This window comes from Panthera onca, chromosome C2, assembly GCF_046562875.1.
Source record: "Panthera onca isolate mPanOnc1 chromosome C2, mPanOnc1 haplotype 2, whole genome shotgun sequence".
Taxonomy (NCBI): domain Eukaryota; kingdom Metazoa; phylum Chordata; class Mammalia; order Carnivora; family Felidae; genus Panthera; species Panthera onca.
The window spans coordinates 86712698-86724980 of NC_138347.1; the positions used below are offsets into that span (position 1 = coordinate 86712698).

General features: G+C 36.3%; 1 long non-coding RNA gene across 1 annotated transcript in view; it reads left to right on the forward strand.

Annotated features, from left to right (window-relative positions):
- LOC132683414 (uncharacterized) overlaps nt 1-7607 on the forward strand; it is a 236872-nt gene extending 229265 nt beyond the window's left edge. The window contains exon 4 of the long non-coding RNA XR_009612215.2: nt 7423-7607. This is a non-coding gene — a long non-coding RNA (uncharacterized LOC132683414). The remainder of the gene's footprint in view (nt 1-7422) is intronic.
- The last annotated feature ends 4676 nt before the right edge of the window (nt 7608-12283 follow it).

The following is a 12283-nucleotide window of genomic DNA, read 5'->3' on the forward strand; positions in this document are numbered from 1 at the left end:
AAAAAGTAGCTGTTCTTGTTTGATTGATGATCAGTACATTTCCATGTTCATTTTAAAAGATGTTTCTGCTAAGTATGCTTTCTCTTCAGTGGTTAAATGTAAAAATAGAACTTCTCACTTGAGGAGCCTCTGAATTAGGTTCTGCATATGAGTGTGAAAAACCATTACTGACAGAATTGCAGTGTAAATAATTGTAAGTAATTTTTAAAGATAGGTCTAGAGCTATGTGACTTCTAATTTTGACCCTCCAAATGAAAGCTATGTAGCCCATGATTAAATTGAATTTTTCATTACGTGTTAGAAAACAATAAAGAGGAAACAAAACAATCTGAACAATGCTTAGAACCTCTTTGCAAGGAATTTAAATGAAGTAGGAAAGAAATTAGTATGAAGTGGTTTTTGTCATGTGTTTTTCCTTCTTGTGTTGCTGCTAAATCCCTAAAGTCCTGTGCCATCTTTCTTCATACCCTAAATTATACTTTTGCTTGTTTCTGTTGAATTCTCAACACTCAGTTGATAAAGTTCCTTTACTTTAGCTCCTGGACAAAATTGGAAGATAATCAAATACAGAATGCAAAAGAAGCCACTATGGTGTCATGGGCCTGGAACCAGGAAAGGCCTATCTCTCAATCTCAGCTCTACTAGCTGGAAAGCCTTGGACAGAGCTGATGTTCCTAAGTTTCATGTTCTTCATCACTAAAATCATGAGGTTTTTTTTCAGGATATTTTTCAAGGATTTGAAATTGTATACAGTAATGTTCCTCACTGTGTGTCTGGTGCACAGAGAGTATAAGTAAGCTGTAGCCATTATGTGGGTTCTTTTTCTTCTCTCTATCCACAGGCAATTATTGAGTATATATTATGTGTTCTGTGGACTAAGTGGAATATAAATTAATTGTAAGATACACTACCTGTCACATATAAAGACATGACAGGTAAATTAAGGAGGGCTGAACCTGGAATTACTCTTATGATCTAGGTGGGAAGGCCAGCCACAATTATTAAAAAGATAACAGAAAATAGTATCTACAGTTTTGCAGAGTCCTCTGGAGGATTCAGCATACAAGGGACCCATTGTGGTTGCAACACGTGACACAAAAGATGACAAGAACCCAGGAGTGGGTGCTACTCTTAAAGTCAAACACATAAGCCAAACCAGTCACATCTTTCCACAGACACAAAATCAATAGTCATTGTGCTAAGCTGTGGAACAAAACTCAAATCTCTGGTAGGGACTGGCATTAAAAATGTAGGAACTTGGTCCTGCAAATTCTGAGGTTCTTAACAAGTTTATTAAGAGATGTTTCAGGAGACAGAAACCAGGGAAGACCTGGTTAGCAGAGCTGGGATACCGAGCAGGGAATGAGTTCCAAGAACTAAGTAGAACACGTTTTTCAAGGCTGGGCTTGATGCTAGAGTCAGAGAAGTGATCGGTATGATTGGATGGTGAGATAATACAAAGATTGCGTTATCAAAATCAGACACATGAGTGACAGATTTTGGCCAAGAACAAGTTTTAATAATGATTTCAGGGACACAATCGGAGACATAGGTGAAGCAGGGAGAGATCTGAAATAGGGTACCTTACTGGGTCCTTTTTTTTTTTTTCCCTCTGCGTCAGGGTGATCCCTGGGCTCAGATTAATATACGAAGTCTCCAATGAGATGTACAGTTAACTATGGAGGAAAAGCTATTTGGGTTGTAAAACATCTCCATTTTAAACTCAGATAGTTGTGTAGTTTATATGACACTTTCCATGAAGCAGTCTATAAATCCATTGATTCCGGGTATGTTTTTACCATAAACAATTTTTTAACAGATATATCCTATTGATGAGGACTGTATTGCTAAGCAAATACCATTAGTGTGTTTGCTAGGAGTCATTAGCCTTAGCATGTTTAGGAGGATATTTGACAGGGTCATCTTCTTTTTCCTTTCCTGGAGGTATTCCCTGTTAAATGGAAAGAGTGAATTGCAAATCTTCTATTTAACTATTACTTTCCAGACGGTAAGACCCAGAAAATTGGAAGCAAGCCAAATTCCCTCCTTCCTAAAATCTGAAATTTTGGAGTTTGACTTAACAAGAGAACTGATAGGTGGGAGAAATACAGAACTGGAGAAAAACTCAAGGAACTTTTGTGCTTGTCCTTACCTTTAGTGAATAAATTTACTCTATCATTAAAGCTTAAAAAGGACAAATGGACATATAAGTAAAAAGTACCTTGAGAATATGGATAAAGGAAGATCAGGTGAATTGGAGTAATGGGGGGGGGGGGAGGGGTTGTGACCTTCTTTGTTTACCTTATCTTTTAATTTAATCCTTTCTCTTGGCCTGTAGTGTTTTGAGTGTGTTTTCAGTTTCTGCTCTGTGCTGATGAATGAATTTCTGTGCATAAAGTCAAGGCTCACTCAGTGGAAAGTCCCAAGTAGAAGTATTAAAGTTAAAAGAGGAATATTAGAGAGGATTTTAATAGATAGGTGGTTTCTATGTATTGAACATACTTGACTTAATTTATCATTGACATATAGCCCATATAGCCCATTGTCAAGCCTGAAGACCTCTCCTAGTAACATTTCACACCAGTTGGAAATATTTTGTAGGGTGATCCTATTCCCTTCGTTTCTTATACAATATTTAACACCCAAACTAAAGCAAACAGATTAATTTCCTTCTATGTTGTTACTTGAAGTTTCTTGTCTATTCAGTATTTGCCTATAATTCACACCTCAACAGGAACTAAAAATATCACAATATACTTTCATAAAAATATAGAGAAAGAGAGCAAAGTTAGGCAAGACAAAAGTTCATCATATAATTAACCAACAATTACTGCTGTGAACCTGGCTGGCTTTGCATCATCTAGAATGATGGGCTCTGCTAGAACCCTATACCAAGACATTAAGCAGAACTTTTATTAATGATATTTAAGGCTGACAACAAGGCAGAGAAAGTGTGCATAAAAAGACCCCACAGTTTTTCTGAGTCTTCTGGTAAATAATGTGAGCAGTGACTCCTCCATTACCTTGCAACATTTCATCTACTGTTGTCTTGAAGTATTATTTAAATATGTTTCATTGTTTTCTACATTCCCATGCTTGTATTTTTCTTGCTGAATTTTAAGCTTTTAAACAGCACAAGCAGTATAGGTGTTCAGCACATGTTTCTTGATTTAATTTGTAGATCTAAGGGACCACAGGAAAATATTTTAAAAATTAGTCTCTGGTATTCTATCTCGGCCAAGGCACCTTTAAGAATCTGTAAAGACAGGCCAAATACAGGCCGAGTACAATTTATAACAGAAAATTAAAAACATATGTTTAATGTTTATTTACTTTTAAGAAAGAGAGACAGAGCACAAGCAGAAGAGGGGCAGAGAGAGAGAGACACACACACAGAATCTGAAGCAGGCTCTAGGCTCTGAGCTGTCAGCACAGAGCCTGACGCAGGGCTCAAACCCACAAACTGCAAGATCATGACCTGAGCTGAAGTTGGACACTCAACCAACTGAACCACCCAGGCATCTCTAAAACAGAATATTTAAATTTTCTATTGGTGGGTACTCATTATTTCCAGCTTCATTTTAGGAGCCTATACAGTAGTACAAAAATAACACTGGGCCTAAAGAGAAGGAAAGATAAAGAACATTATGTAGCAGTAAAAGGGAATTAAACTGCAATCAAATAAAATTTCTTGAGTATAGTTTGAAATGAATTTTAAGACAAAGGGTTAAAAATTTTCTAATCTTGGGGCCCCTGGGTGGCTCAGTTGGTTAAGTGTCCGACTTTGGCTCAGGTCATGATCTAATGGTTGGTGGGTTCGAGCCCCATGTTGGGCTCTGTGCTGACAACTCAGAGCCTGGAGCCTGCTTCAGATTCTGTGTCTCCCTCTCTCTCTGCCCCTCCTCCACTTGTTCTCTCTCTCTCTCTCTCTCTCTCTCCCTGAAATAATAAATGAATAAACTTAAAAATTTTTCTAGTCTTTTAATAGGTTTTAATTTTTATTCTTAATCTATTGTTGTAAGCAGTTCCAAGAAAATCTTTACTAATATTTATAATATTAGTCAGTCAGATTTCTATGTCAGTCAGATTTCAATCAGAAAAACAAATGTTAATTTAAGCATTCCAGCTGGGGTCTCAAAAGTGGATGACAATTCTCTGGAGTTTTGTCCGGAGGCCTTTGTTAGACTGTTCATCTGCTCACATTGCTAGCATAGACTTCTGGCTTCTCTTCAACCTTCCAGATCTAGTCTAAGTGCTTCTCATTGTCAGAATGTGACTCAGATTTTTAGTTGTTCTGGAAAATGTAGTTTTGACATCTTACCTGTGAGGCAGAGGAGATGTAGAAAGGGGTGGACAATGATGCCTAGTATCTGTTCAGCATTAAAAAAAATTTCAAGCAGTTATAATACATGATTGATACATTAGTATTTACATATTTGCTTCAAAGCTACAGTGAACTTCCTTTTCAGATAGAAATGAGGCATTTTTAGGTATATTCAAGGAAATTCAAAATGACTCTAAGTCTCATAGTCGGGAATAGTGCCCTGGGGAAAAACTTTTGTTATGTCGCTTTATCATCAAAGCAGGTTCTGACACTGGAGCACCCCAGCAGAACATTTTTACTTTTGTTTCATGCTGTAAGAGTTCCATGAACTAGAGTGAACCAAGTTTTCTCATTTTTTGGTATCATAAACATGACTACAGGACAATAATGGAGAAGCTAACTTTGTTATCTTTTTCTGTTGTTAGGAAGAAGTTTAAGAATGCTGGATATAAAAGGCACTTACTACTGTTAACCATATCATTGTTGAGGCAAGGATGTTTAGAAAACAAAATTTATTGTTGACTTGTAAACTTTTTTTAACCAATGTGCTTGTTATTGGTATGGGTATGACTATTAATTGTTGACTTTTAGAACTCTTTCTATATACCAGGCTAGTGCTTTCCATGTGCAACTTAAAAATGATGATATGTATTAACCATTAATATCCTCATTTTGTGGAAAAGGACAAATGAGATTAACATCACAGTTAAGTGACACTGCCAGTAATTGAATCTACCGGGCCCTTGCTTTTAACCAATTGTATGACCATTTTTAGTTAAGGGTGACTTTAGAGAGAGCTAACGTATGCATTTTATGCTCCAGGAAACTAGAAGCTGAAGAGTCGAAGCCTCTTGCCTTTGGTTATATGGTTGACCCTTAAAAAGTGGTTGAAATACATGAATCCATTTATAGTGGATTTTTTTCTATATAGTATAGTATTGTAAATGTCTTTTCTCTTCCCTAAGGTTTTCTTAATAACATTTCCTTTCCTTTAGCTTACTTTATTGTAAGAATACAGTATATCATACATATAATATGCAAAATATGTAACCAACTGTTTATGTTAGAGGCAAGGCTTCCAGTCAGCAGTAGACTGTTAACTACTGTTAGTAGTTAAGTTTTGGGGAAGTCAAAAATCATTTGTGGATTTTCAATTGTAGAAGGGTTGGCACCTCCAACCCCCATATTGTTCAAGGGTCAACTGTACTGCTAACTGCAGAGTTATTATGGTGCAGGTATAGTAGCCAGGTCAGGCTAAGTTTGACTGTAGTAACAAATGGCCTGAAATCTCAATGGCTTTAATACAACAAATATTTGTTTCCTCTTTTATAAAGTCTAAGAGAGGTCAAGCAATCCCACCTTCTGGAATACTTAGCCTCCACTCACTTTTAGCCGCCTGGGACTAAGTGACATGTTAGATTTCACTCAAGAGAATTAATCAGATGACCTCAACTTAACTGCCAGGACGGCTAGGGAATATGGATATCCTAAAAGTGTGGTAAATAGATAACATTGTCCCTATCATAGCAGAAGTCCTGATATCCAGTCACATACTCTTATTATGACATTATTTTGCCTTTCACCCCATACATTCTAGCTTTGAAGCTAGTTTGATATTCTTCACTAATAGTATTCTTAGCTAAATCATATCTATTTACATAAAATCTAGACATTCTGGTCTTTTTTTTTTCTTATTTAAAAATATTGGGACACCAGGGTGGCTCAGTCAGTTAAGCATCCAGCTCTTGAGATCTTGGCTCACGTTGTGATCTCACAGTTCATGAGTTTGAGCCCCACATCAGGCTCTACGCTGACATCATGGAGGCTGCTTGAGATTCTCTCTCTCGGCCCCTCCCCCTTCAAAATAAACAAATAAACATTTAAAACAAACAAACAAAAATAACAAAAAACATGTACACCTTTCAACGTAAGTCCCTTATTTTAGGTGAGATGGGAGACACATCAGGCCTCAAAGAAACAACTCAGGTTTCACATTTATTTGTTCTAGTTTTATAATGCAAATTGACAACTGTACACATTCCGTATCCTCACTTCCTATTGAAAAATGTCACTCTAGCTGCTGCTCTACTTGCATAAACTTAGATGAAATATCTGTAGAAATATGTCATTGTAATAAAGAAGAGAATTTGGCCAAGAATTGACATTCTTTATGTTGCTCTGCAGAGGAAAGATATAACAAACCTGAACAATATATTTGGTATATGAAGTAATGAGTAGGAGATATATAATGATGAAAAAATTTAAGTATTTATTGAGTAGTAACTAAACACAGAGGAGAAAATGTTGATTCTGTTCTACACTGACACCGAAGAGTCATCAAATATGGTTAGCTCAATATTACCAAATAAAGTGCATAGTAGAGTGCTAACTCAATGGGCTTGGTGTGCTCAAATCCTGCACATCTCAGATGGACTGGTTCTTAACTAGCTCCTGGGAGACAAACTCTGAGCCCTTGGAATATCATGCCTGAAAAGAGTATCTTTGTATACCTGAGACCTTGGACCACAGCAGATGGTTTATGCTAACAGTGAAATTTATGGTGAATGCCTGTTTTTATCTTTCCTCAGCCATGCTGTATTAGTTTGACCTCTGGTGGGTGGGGGGTGGGGGGAGAGTAAGAATGGAGTTGCTACATGACTGACTCATAATAAAAACCTAGGACACCAAGGTTCTAGTGAGCATGTCTGGTTGATAATACATCTCAAGTGTTGTCACACATTGTTCCTGGCAGAACTAAGCGCTGTCTATTCATCTCTAATAGGAGAAGGTAACTGGACGCTTGTGCCTGGTTTCTCCTGGACTTTGTCCTATGCATCTTTTGCTTTTGCTGATTTTAATCTGTATCCTTTCACTGTGATAAATTGCAACTGTGAATATAAGAGCTTTTCCGAATTCTGTGAGTTCTAGTAAATCATTGAACCTGAGAGTATCTTGGAATCTCATAAAACAAAAGATGAATAAAAGTTAATAAACAGAAAAAATTGTCCAGTAGAATTATGAGATATAAATGTTATAATAATATATCAAACATTTATTGTTACGATTTACAATAATTTTCCATAATTTATTTGTTATAGGAATTCAGTGGAGTGAGAATCACTTCAAACTATAAAGATTGAGCAAGGTTTTATTGAAGAAGAGTCAGGATGTTAACTGGATCTCAAAGGGCTTGGGAGAGGAGAGAAGACAGAAAAAAGTAAGGAAAATGCAACCCAGGGTCAGCGGCAGTAAGCAGAACACCTTAGCCGAAGTATGAATTTGAGGAAGGTAAGTTAAGAGTTAAAACTGGAAATACAGGCAGGGAGCAAATTGTAGGGTTTTAATGCTGCTGTTGTTTATCATAAAACTAAAAGCTAAACTTTCAGTAAATTAAGCTAATCAAATTCCAGAAAGTTTTTGTGTGGAGAGAGTTCCCTATGGGAGGGGGGGTCTCCATAGGCTGCTAAATTTTTATCATAAAGTAAGTCTTACTGCCAGAAAAAAGTCACTGTAATAATAACCTAGTAGGGTTCCACATGTATCTCAATACAGTAATGTCCACATCAAATTTGCACAATTTATTACCACAAAATTGAGGTGTCTTCAGCCAGAAATTGGAAGATTCACCTGTCATCTGAGAATCCAGCTGTGTTCTTTTTGGGTTTTTGTAACATCACAGTAATAAAGATTTTGTAATCTGAATTGAGCTCACAATTTTGATAATGATTCACAATGCAAAACTGTTTCCAGCTCAGCTTCCCTGTGTCTTGACTGGCCCTAAAGTCCCCAAAATTGCTGTCGTCAGGAAGATACACTGGTCTTACTTTTGTTGTTACTCACTGAGTGCCCTAAATACATACCATTTTCTTTGGAAGTGAATTGTGGCGGAATGGGGTTGGAGTGGGTGGGATTTATTAGGAGAAGATGTTAGGTTTATACAACGGTTTGAATTTCAGAAAGGCAAGAAACCTCATGTAAAGGTTAAAAGGTTGCAACCATGGACAGGCCACCCCTCATATTCACTTCTTTAACAAACTACTATAACAATTAGCCCATTTCCTTTCCCCTCAGCTCTATAAGTATAATGTGATGAAAGTGGTGGATATTTTTATTTCAAGTCTGTTTCTTTCATCATGAGTGGGAAACAGAGGTACATTATATTTAATAGTCCTGTTTGTTTCACTGAAAAATCCATATTATTATATTATTATCTCCAGCCATATTATTGTCCAGACTAATTTTATCATAGCTACATACTCTCACATATCTTTCTTTTTTTTTTTTGAATTTAAGATAATTAACATACGGTGATATTAGTTTCAGGTCTACAATATAATGATTCAACAATTCTATACATTCCTCAGTGCTTATCAAGAAAAGAGTGTTCTTAATTCACTTTATCTATGTTGTCTCTCCTCCCAACCATCTGCCCTTTGGCAACCACCAATTTGTTTTCTGTATTTAAGTCTGTTTTTTTAATCTTTTTTCTTCTTTGTTTATTCATTTGTTTTGTTTCTTAAGTTCCACATGTGAGTAAAATCATATGATATTTCTATTTCTCTGATTGACTTATTTCATTTACCATTATACTTTTATATCCATCTGTGTTGTCAAAATAGCAAGATCTCATTCTTTTTTATGGCTGAGTAATAAATATTCCTATATTTTCATATACATATATATTTATATCACATCTTCTTTATCCATTTACCTATCAGTGGACACTTGGGTTGCTTCAATAATTTGGCTTTTATATTTGTTTTTAAAAAATTTAACATTTATTTATTTTTGAGAGAGAGAGAGAGAGAGAGAGAGACTGAAAGAGGGTGATAGAGGATCTGAAGCAGGCTTGGCACTGTGAACACAGAGCCTGATACAGGGCTTGAACTCATGAACTGTGAGATCATGACTTGATTGGCTACTATAATTAATGCTGCAATGAATGTAGGAGTGCATATATATCTTCAAATTAGTGTTTTAATTTTTCTTGGGTAAATACCCAGTAAAGGAATTACTAGGTCATATGGTAATTTGATTTTTAATTTCTTGAGAAACTTCTGTACTGTTTTCCACACAGGTTGCACCAATTTACATTCCCACCAATAGTGCACAAGGGTTCCTTTTTCTCCACATCCTCACCAGCATTTGTTATTTCTTCTCTTTTTGATTCTAGCCATCTGACAAGTGTGAGGTAGTATCTCATTGTGGTTTTGATTTGCATTTCCCTGATAGTTATTGATGTCAAGCATCTTTTCATATGTCTGTTGGCCATCTGTATGTCTTTTTTGGAAAAATATCTATTCAACCGCTTTGCCCATTTTTAAAAATTTTGTTAATTTTTAAAAAATTCCTGTTAATGTACAATATAATATTAGGTTACAATATATTGATTCAACAATTCTATATATCACCTGGTGCTCATCACAGCAAGTGCACTCCTTAATCCCCATCACCTATTTCATCCATCCCCCCACTCCCCTCTCCTCTGGTAACCAGGACTATGTTCTCTACAATAAAGGGTCTGTTTCTTGGTTTCTCTCTCTCTCTTTCTCTCTCTCTCCTTTTCCCTTTAATCATTTGTTTTGTTTCAAAAATTCCATATATGAGTGAAATCATATGGAATTTGTCTTTCTCTGACTTATTTTGCTTACCATTATACTCTCCAGCTCCATACATGTCACTGAATATAGCAAGATTTCATTCTTTTTTTTCCTTCCAAGTTTTTACTTAAATTCCACTTAGTTAACATACAATGTAATATTAGTTTCAGGTGTAGGATTTAGTGATTCATCACTTACATATAACACGCATTGCTCATCACAAGTACCCTTCCAAATACCCATCATCAATATAACCTATCCATCTCTGCCCACCTCCCCTCCAGCAACCCTTAGTTTGTTCTCTATTTTTAAGAGTCTGTTTTATGGTTTGCCTCTCTCTTTTTCCCTGCTATGTTCATTTGTTTTTTTTCTTAAGTTCCACATATGAATGAAATCATATGGTATTTGCCTTTCTCTCACTGACTTATTTCACTTAGCATTATACTGTCTACCTCCATCCATTTCATTGCAAATGGCAAGATTTCATTTTTTTTTATGGCTGAGTAATATTCCATTCTATATGTACATGCCACTTTTTCTTTATTCATTCATCAGTGCATGGACATTTGGGCTTTTTCCATAATTTGGCTATTATTGATAATGCTGCTATAAACATAGGGGGCACATATCCCTTCAAATCAGTATTTTTGTATCCTTTAGGTGATTATCTAGTAGTCTGGTTGCTAGATCATATGGTAGTTCTGTTTTTAGCTTTCTGAGGAACCTCTGTACCATTTTTCTCTGTGGCTACACCAGAATGCATTTTCACCAATAGTGTGAAAATCCCCCTTTCTCTGCATCCTCACCAACAGATGTTTTCTCCTATGATTTTAATTTTAGTCATTCTAACATGGGCGAGGTGATCTCTCTCTCTTTTTAAAATCTATTTATTGTTTAATTTACATCCAAGTTAGTTAGCATATGGTGCCACAATGATTTCAGGAGTAGATTCCTTAATGCCCCTTACCCATTTAGACCATCCCCCTCCTACAACCCCTCCAGCAACCTTGTTTGTTCTCTATATTGAAGAGTCTCTTATGTTTTGTCCCTCTCCCTGTTTTTATATTTTTTTGCTTCCCTTCCCTTAAATTCATCTGTTTTGTATCTTAAATTCCTCATATGAGTGAAGTCATATGATATTTGTCTTTCTCTGATGGACTAATTTCACTTAGCATAATACCCTCCAGTTCCATCCATGTCGTTGCAAATGACAAGATTTCATTCTTTTTGATTGCAGAGTAATACTCCATTGTATACATATACCATATATTCTTTACCCATTCATCAGTTGATGGACATTTGGCTCATTCCATACTTTGGCTATTATCAATAGTGCTGCTAAAAACGTTGGGGTACATGTCCCCCTTCAAAACAGCACACCTGTGTCCCTTGGATAAATACCTAGTAGTGCAATTACTGGGTCATAGAGTAGTTCTATTTTTAATTTTTTGAGCAACCTCCATACTGTTTTACAGAGTGGCTGCACCAGTTTGCATTCCCACCAGGAGTGCAAAACAGATCTTCTTTCTCCACATCCTCACCAACATCTGTTTTTGCCTGAGTTGTTAATGTTAGCCATTCTGACAGGTGTGAGGTGATATCTCATTGTGGTTTTGATTTGTATTTCCCTGATATTGAGTGATGTTGGATATTTTTTCATGTGTCTGTTCACCATCTTGTGTCTTCTTTGGAGAAGTGTCTATTCATGTCTTTTGCCCATTTCTTCACTGGATTATTTGTTTTTTGGGTGTTGAGTTTGGTAAGTTCCTTATAGATTTTGGATATTAACCCTTTATCTGATATGTCATTTGCAAATATCTTCTCCCATTTCATTGGTTGACTTTTAGTTTTGCTGACTGTTTCCTTCACTGCACAGAAGCTTTTTATTTTGATGAGGTCCAATAGTTCATTTTTGCTTTTGTTTCCCTTGCCTCCAGAGACATGTTGAGTAAGAAGTTGCTGTGGCCAAGTCAAAGAGGTTTTTGCCTGCTTTCTCCTCTAGGATTTTGATGACTTCCCATCTTACATTTAGGTCTTTCATTCATTTTGAGTTTATTTTTGTGTGTGGTGTAAGAAAGCGTTCCAGGTTCATTCCTCTGCATGTCGCTGTCCAGTTTTCCCAGCACCATTTGCTGAAGAGACTGTCTTTATTCCATTGGATATTCATTCCTGCTTTGTCACAGATTAGGTGGCCATACATTTGTGGGTCCATTTCTGGGTTGTCTCTTCTGTTGCATTGATCTGAGTGTCTGTTTTTTGCGAGTACCATAATGTCTTGATGATTACAGCATTGTAATACATCTTAAAGTCCAGAAGTATGATGCCTCCAGCTTTGGTTTTCTTTTTCAAGATTGCTTTG